Source organism: Mandrillus leucophaeus, unplaced genomic scaffold (assembly GCF_000951045.1).
Source record: "Mandrillus leucophaeus isolate KB7577 unplaced genomic scaffold, Mleu.le_1.0 Scaffold813, whole genome shotgun sequence".
Classification (NCBI taxonomy): domain Eukaryota; kingdom Metazoa; phylum Chordata; class Mammalia; order Primates; family Cercopithecidae; genus Mandrillus; species Mandrillus leucophaeus.
This window is the reverse complement of record NW_012108842.1, coordinates 615,499-624,696: the sequence shown is the minus strand read 5'-3', so window position 1 is coordinate 624,696 and position 9,198 is coordinate 615,499. Positions and strand designations below refer to the sequence as shown.

The 9,198-nt window shown below is 32.2% G+C and overlaps 1 pseudogene; it reads right to left on the bottom strand.

Annotated features, from left to right (window-relative positions):
* Positions 1–9,198, bottom strand: part of LOC105530357 — a 36,443-nt pseudogene that overhangs the window by 13,437 nt on the left and 13,808 nt on the right.

Here is a 9,198-nt window from a genome sequence, read left to right as displayed (position 1 = left end):
CCCCGCAAAGCCTTTCTTAAAGTTCTTTAACATGCTTTCCAATGGGGTGAGTTTCAACGATTTTCCTCCCATTCCCTCCCAGTTATGACACAGCACATTCACCTTTCCTTTCATTTTGGACCAATCAGAACCGGTTGGTCCTACACTTTGCTTGGATAGATGCTGGGATTGCTTCAAGGTCTGAGCTTTCAGAATAGTGCTGTTATGAATATGGATGTGCAAATATCTCTTCGAGATCCTGATTTAATTGTTATGGATAAATATCCAGAAGAGGGATTGCTGCATCACATGGTAATCTTATGTTAATGTTTTTGAGAAACCTCACACTGTTTTCAGTAGTGCCAATTGTTTAAACAAACCTCATCACTCAGTTCCTTTGGAACGAGGTATGTGCCACAAGATACATATCCTCTATTATTAATGCATAGTCATGCAAGTGTGCGTGTGTGTGCGTGTTTGACTTAGTACATATAGTAAGAATTAAAATAGCATCTTTGCACAGTGGTGGGGAAAGATATTGTTAAAAAATATGGAAACCAGACTCTTCATTTATAATATTTTAATCACTAGTATGGATTCTTAGGAAAACTAGTGTTATTTGTTTATCTTTAATTTTATATTTTTATAGTTCTGCTGAATAACTTGTATTTATTCCAGGCAGCTTTTCTGTTTAGTCATGAGGATTTATTTACCTGACTATGAGCACAAAGGAAAAGTTACTTGTTATTGGGAAGAGGTTATATACTTCTCGCAACTATATAATCTAACATAAAACATTTTTTTATGTTCTTATTGGACGTTTACATATTCCCTGGTAAAATTCCTGTTTAGATCTTTTAAACATCTTTTGATTAGGTTATTTGTCTTTTTAACATTGAGCTGTAAGCTTTCTTTATATATTTTTTATATAAGTCACTTATCAGGTATGTACTTGCAAATATATACTTCAAACTCTGGTTTCTCTTTTGACTTTATTGATGGTGTTGTTTGATGTGTGAAAATATTAATTTTGATGAAACCCAGTTTATCAATTTTATTTTGGTTGCTGCTGCTACTGGTGTGATATTTAAAAACCTTGCCAATTCAGTGTTCCAAAAAATTTTACTGTGCTGTATATGCAATTGTTTTTGGTGCTTTGAAATATTAATGAATTCATCCTTTCAGGAACCCCATGAGGGTGATAATACTGTGACCACCACTGCCATTTCATCGGTGAGGAAGTTGAAGCAAATAAAGCCCAAGCAACTTGTCCAACCCCACATCATCATGTAGTACTTTCTCAGAGACTTGAATCAAGGGCATCTGGATCCAGAGTGCCAGCTCTTAACCACCATGTTATGCTGACTATTCTATTTGGGGTACAGATATTCTCAAAATATAATATTCCCTATTTTCAACTCTTGTAGCTATATATTAATGATAATTTTTTTACAAATGTATAATTTAAAACATGTAGATTCATTATTCCAGTTATGTATCATTGCATGACAAATTGTTTCCAAATGTCAGGCCTTAAAACAACTGTAATAATTTTATTACCATTGCTCAGAGTTTGGGGGTGTTGGTTGGGCTAAGGTGTGTGTTTCTTCCACAGAGTTTCTTATGTAGCTACTTTCCTATGGTGCCTTGGTCTATAATTATCTGAAGGTCATTCGCTTACATACTTAATGATTCAAGTTGAAGGGATAAGAGTGCTCGTGGGCTACCAGGATTTCTTAGGCATGTATTTTTGTCTGTCTGCCAAATTGTCATTTATTATGGGGACTACAGATTGAGTTAAGGAGGAGTGGAGAGAAAAAGAAACATATAAACAAAAGATCCAAAAAGAGGGAGAGAGAGAGAGAGAGAGAACACGTTGTGTTTCCAACAGAACTTTGAAAGTTAAACTGCATTATTTCCACTACATCGTTTTTTGTTGAGACAGCTACAAGGTCTGCCAAACTTCTAAGGGAGGGGAGTTTACTTGACAGGATAATTGTCAAAGTGTTTATAGTCATGTCACAAAATCACAACCAATATAACCTTTTGAAGAAGACAGCAGAAGTTGTTAAGCTATTGTAAGATTCATAAAATATTAAAAATAATAAAAGAACAAAATATGAAAATTTTGTGAATTTAGATATCTACAGTTCCTGCAAATTTTAAACACTGTATCATATGTATCCATAGGTATTTTAAACATGGAATAAATGTTCTAAAAAAAAAGCTGCACATGAATAAAATCGCATGTGAGAAACATGATCAATTCAAGTTTTTTGAATAACACTAATGAATTAATAATGAGATGTTAATTTTTCAAACTTCCTGTATTGATTTTATGTTTATTTTACAAATTAATTTTTAAACCTCATAAATAACACATGAAAATATTGTAAAAAGTTAAATACTGCAGAATTCTGAGAATAAAATCTAAAATTCCCATCCTTGGATTTATGTGTATTCTTCTAGATTTTTTTTTACCTTATATGAGTTTACATATATTTTAATTAATTTCATTGCAAGGAAGACTTTTTTTTCTGGAAACTACTTTTTCTATTTAGCAGTGGAATAAACTGTTCTCTGCTATGGCTACACTCATACATTTGTTGGAGCTATGTGTGTTCATTGACTGGAGCCAATTAAGTGCTGGAGGAAATATTCTGTTCATACATGTGCTTATGTGGAAGGATTTCTGCGTGACAGATTTCTAGATGTAGAACTTCAGTTTCAAACTGTATGCTGGCATTTTATTTTAGAAGGTTGTTTTGTATTATACTCCCTCAAAGAGAGATTTCTCAGATTTTTGTAGGTTGCAAATCTCTATAGCATTAATTTATTGGCATTGTTTCTCTTTTCCTGAGCACCAGTTACTTTATAATCTTTTATATGTTTTTGGCAATTTTTACTTTGAAGTGCACATTTATAGTTGCATAAAGTTTTATATTGGAATATTTCTCTTTTTTGGTTGGTGATTGTAGTACTTTCTAAACAATAGATACCCATTTTTTAAGTGTGTTGTAGAATAGGTTTAATGTGAATTAATTCAGGCTTATAAGAATGATAAAACAACATTATTAACCTTTGCCACTTTATTATTCCTGCTTTTCTGTATCAATACTTGGATGATTTGTATAAAATATTCTGTTGTAAACACTTCCTATAATTTTTTTAACATCAGTGTTTTAGTGTATGTATGTCTGTGTATGACATGATTTATATATACATATACAAATACAAATCTATATATTTAGTGATCTGTATACAGTGATATATATGTGTGTATATATATACACACACATATATACATATATATATATATATATAGTGAAATATATTTAAATCATGCCTTAGGCTCAAGAATATTTGTTGGGAAACTTGTTTAATGATGAGACTTCTGGTTAAAGACAAATAGGTTTCTGTCAGTCTGGACCACTGTGATCATAAAGTGCTTCACTGATGTGCAGATTAAAGGTATATGGCTTGATTTAGCTATTTTCCACAAAATTGATAAACTTTTTGTATTGCTTGTATATATGTTTTTGTTATACTAAAAATTTAGTGTTGCCACATTATATTTATAGGAGGGAAGGATCAAAAGACTGTGGAAAAGAGAAAAAATTAGACATCATTTAAAGTATAGTTATGTAGAATAATTATTATTATTTCAAACTGTCTTCAATAAACACATTGAATTTCCCAACATACCTATTAGATAGTAAAGTGATGCTGTGTCTTGTTTCAAAAGAAATGGACATGTATATGTGCATGTATGTTTAGAAAGATTGAAAATTCACTAAGTCCCTTTAGAATGCGTTTCCTATATTATCACAAACTAAAATTAAGAACTTACATTTGCTACTAAAGGTCATAAATGAGAATGAAACCAATATGAAATTTAGGATTGTTTTTCCTAGCTCTATTAAGAATGGTGATGGTATGTTGATGAGAATTGCACTGAATTCATAGACTGCTTTTGACTGTATGCTCATTTTCATAACATTGATTCTACCCATCTATGAGCATGGGAGATGTTTCCATTTGTTTGTGTCGCCTATGATTTTTTGACAGTATTTTGTAGTTTTCTTAGTGGAGGTCTTTCACCTACTTGGTTGAGTATATTTCTAAGTATTTTATTTTTTTTATTTCTTTTTTATTCAGCTGTTGTGAAAAGGGTTGAATTCTTGATTTGATTCTCAGTTTGAAGTCTGCATAGCCAAAGCAAGATTAAGCAAAAAGAACAAATCTGGAGGTGTCCCACTACCCAACTTCAAACTACTACAAGGCTGTAGCTACTGAAACAGGGTGGCACTGGTATAAAAACAGGCATGTCGACCAATGGAACAGAATACAAAATCCAGAAGTAAAGCCAAATACTTATAGCTAACTGATCTTTGACAAAGTAAACAAAAACATAAAGTGGAAAAACGACACCCTATTCAACCAATGGTGCTGGGATAATCGACAAGCCACATGTAGTAGAATGGTACTGAATCCACATCTCTCAACTTATTTAAAAAGTCTACTTAAGATGGATGAAAAAATTGAACCTAAGACCTGAAACAATAAAAACTCTAGGAGATAACATCAGAAGGTCTCTTCTAGACATTGGCTTAACAAGGAATTCATGACCAAGAACCCAAATCAAATGCAACAAAAACAAAACAAATAAATGTGGTTTAATTAAACTAAAAAGCTTCTGCATGGCAAAAGAAATAATCAGCTGAGTAAACAGACAACTCACAGAATGGGAGAAAATATTCACAAACTATGCACCTGACAAAGGACTAATATTCAGAATCTATGAAGAGTTCAAACAAATTAACAAGCGAAAAAAAATAATATCATCAAAAAGTAGGCTGATCATGAATTGACAGTTCTCAAAAGAAAAATATACAAATGTCCAACAAACATAAAAAAATGCTCAACATCACTAATTATCATGGAAATGCAAATCAAAACCACAATGCAATACCACTGTCCTCCTGTAAGAATGGACATCATTAAAAAGCCCCCCAAATAATACAATACTGGCATGGATGTGGTAAAAGGGAGCACTTTTACACTGCTGGTGGGAATGTAAACTAGTACAACCACTGTAGAAAACAGTATGGAGATTCCTTAACGAACTAAAAGTAGATCTACATTTTTACCCAGCTATCCTACTACTGGGTATCTACCCAGAAAAAAAAGAAGTCATTATATGCAAACACTCATGCACACGCATCTTCATAGCAGTACAATTACTAACTGTAAAAATATGGAACAAACCTAAATGTCCATCAACCAATGGGTGCATAAAGAAAATGTGACACACACACACACACACACACACACACACACACACAGTCACACACCTTGGAATACTACTCAGCCATAAAAAGGAACAAAATAATGCCATTAACAGCAACCTAGATGGAGTTAGAGATCATTATTCTTAGTGAAGTAATTCAGGATTAGGTAGTCAAACATTGGATGTTCTCACTTGTAAGTGGGAGCTAAGCTATGAAAACGCCAAGGCATAAGAGTAATATAATGGACTCTCAGCACTCCGGGAAAGGTCGGAATGGGAAGAGGGATAAAAGACTACACTTTGGGTGCTGTGACACTGCTTGGGTGATAGGTGTTCCAAAATTTCAGAGATCACAACTAAATAAATTATCCATCTAATCAAACACCACCTGTTCCCTAAAATCTATTGAAATAATTTAAAATATGAGAATAAAATCAACGAGATGAATATTTTTAAGAGACCAGAAAAAATGGGTACACTGAGGCTCAGGGTGAAAGATTGGTTCAGCAGAAGTGTGGGACTGTACCCCAGCTCTCCTGACTTTTAGTCCAGTGTTCTCTCCACCACTCACTCACTTATTTCTCCATTTCTAATTTTTTTTTGGACAAAGATGTCTTTATTTTGTTGATATTGTAAAATAGTTCAATATTACTGTAGGAAGCAGGTAGCAGTTGCTACATTTCTAATTTCTTTTTGGACAAAGATGTCTTGATTTTGTTGATATTGTAAAATAGTTCAATATTAAAGTAGGAAGCAGGTAGCAGTTGCTATATTTCTAATTTCACATACATTCCACTGGGGAAATGAATAAAGCTCTAAAATGATAAACATTTTCCATAAATTTTAGGAAAAAACTTTATTTATGCCCCACCACATATCACTTCAAATAATTATTAAAAATTCAATATGCTCTAAGAAAATGTGTCTTCCAGTTGATATATATAAAATACATATGTGTGCATATATATGTATATATATGCATGCATGTGTGTGTGTGTATCATGTTACATTATAAAGTTCCATTTGTTAACTGTGTTCTTCTAATGTTCTATGTCATTTCTCATTATTTGCTCCTCTTTTTAAAGTCTGTTTAGATTTAATGGAAGTATCTGTATATTTACATTTAAATAAACCACCTTATTTTATATTTCTTTTATATTGGTCCAATCTGTTTATGGTACAATCTGTTATAAAAACATTCCTTTAGGTGACAACTTTCTTACATAAAAACATTATTGATAGTAGTTATAAATGCTGAATTGATGGTAACTGGACTGGGTAGATATTTTGCACGTTGTATCTTCGGAGTATAAAAAAATCAATTGTTAAACATTTAATTTACTAAAATTAAAATTTTTGTGCTTCAAAAACCATCATCAAAAAAGTAAAATGTTAGTACACCAAGAATGAAACAACATATTTGAAAATTATATATCTAACATAACATTCATGATATATAATTAGTTCTTAAAACTCAATAATAAGACAAGTTGCAAAGTTTAAAAATGTTTCAAGGATTGGAATAGACATTTTTCCAAAGAAGATATATGATCAGTAAGCATATGTAACAATGCTCCACATTTTTAGCTGTAATGAAAATCCAATAGAAAACCACGATGAGAGATCATTTCACTCACTAAGAAGGCTACAGCAAAAAGATAATAACACATGTTGGCAACAGTGTGGAGGAATTTGAACCCTCTTTCATTGTTGGTAGTAATGACCAATGGAACAAGTACTTTGGAAAACAGTTTAGCAGCTCTTCATAAACATATAGTTCCCACATGAGCCAGGAATTCCACTTATAGTATCAATCCCAAAGAAAAACATATTTATGCAAAAACATGTGTAGCAATGTTCCTAGTTGCTACAATTGAACACAATCAAAAGGCCAATGAACTAAGTGAACAAAGAAAATATGGCATATCCATACCATAAAATATTATACTGCTGCAAAAAGAAATGAAGTATTAATACACACTGCAACATGAATGAATCTAAAAGCTATTTTAAAAAAAATTATGCTCAGTGAAAGAAGTCACTTTCACAACACCCTAAATTGTATCATTCCAGATGGCTTCATGACTCGTAAGCATTCTAAATATATTGGGATTTTACACCTTAAATACGTGGGTTTTAAGTCATGAAAATTACATGTAATTATCAAGCCTGTTACAATAATGAAAACAAAAATGAATTTTTCATCAAGAAAATAGTTATACTTTTAGACATTTTAGATATTTAATTAAAATATTTTACCATATTTCTTTAAGTTTGTCCTTCTTTTCTACTGCAGATTGATCATATAATTTTTTTAAAAAACTGCCTTTTTTATATTAGTTATATTACTTTAAAATTACTTTTGTGTAGAAAATTGTTTCACTATTGGATAACCATTACATGTATGGAGTTCAAAACACAATTTTTAAATAACCGCTCAGAAATAAAAGATGATTTTAGGTTGGTTACATCATGTAAATTCTTTCAAAATTAGACTCTTAAAAAAAGGATGAAACTCATACTTACTATTGAATAGATAAGCTATCTAAAAATACCACCTAGTACAAAAATATTGTTACACTCACAAAGGGTCATTAGTTACTGTATTCAGTGCATTGAGCAAGTCTGTACTTGACACTGTGTTGAAGTCCAATCTAACAGCTGCTTCCCTGGCCTTCATTTATATAATGTTATCAGGTTAATCCTCATACAATGCAATGCCCACCATAGGGATCCCATGGTAGATCACCTCGTGATGCCATTGGATCCACCATGAGTTATAAAAGCCCTGGTTTTTGGATGACTTAGGATTGGATAAATTTTAGCAATATTATTCATAGGAATAAAATGAGGAATGAACAACTAAACGCTCAAGTGACAGTGTTTTCTAGCTAAAACATGGAACTAAATTAATATTGTGTTTCTGACTTCAGAGGAAGGAACGTCTACTTCTGCTGGAGATGTAAGTGAAAGCTGTATGGTGTGTGTGACTTCAGACTGAAAAAAAATTAAACAAGATTACCAGTTGGACTGAAGAAAAAGTGCAATCTAAATAAAATGTGTAAAAAAAAAAAAAAAAGCAAAGAAAAGAGATGAACATGAACATGTAAGAATGTGTTCTTCTAAGTGCAGTCACAGAATGTGAAATGTGAGATGTGCAAGGCAGCAGGCAGCGGGGTGGTGGTGGTGCTAAGATTGAGAAAGGACAGGTCACACTTCATCATGATATATGTCATCACATTATGATTAAGATTAGGAATTTAATCCTACAGAAAATGCAGAGTCCCTGGTGATAGCAGAAGAGCTGTTATTTTTAGTGACATTTGAAATAACCTGCATAAAAAGAAAGAACAGGTGTAAAGTTATAGAAATAGGAGACAAAAAGACAATCTATGAAGTTGTAAAAAATTCGATGAGACGTAATAACACCTGAAGTAAAAACAGTCTGATTCTGACCACAAAGAATGTGAATGTATATCATAAAATGCCGACAATTATAGCTTATGATTTTCCCCAAAGGACAGGAAAATAAATATAAAGAAGTTTAATTTTATTTTTAAGTTTTTCCATAATACATTTTCAATAAGCTTATTTCATGATTAGTTATTAATGCTCCAATGGGTTGTTACTAATATATTCAGTATTTGTAATCCAGAGTCATGCCAAGAAGGTCATTCTAGGGTATCCACTTGTACACCCGAGTACTGAGTCCTAAGGCATGTGGTCTATTCCCATCAAACCTCCACAGAACCTGCTACAGTAAAGAAAATATCTTTTTCCATGAGTAGAACTCCAAAGTTATAGAATGTTAGAACTCTAAAGGGATTAAAAATGAGATCAGGGGATGCTGGGTAATAGAACTACTCAAAGACTGATGTAAACAGGATGCCAACATTTCATTTTCTTAACTTCTATAATTAGTTAAATAC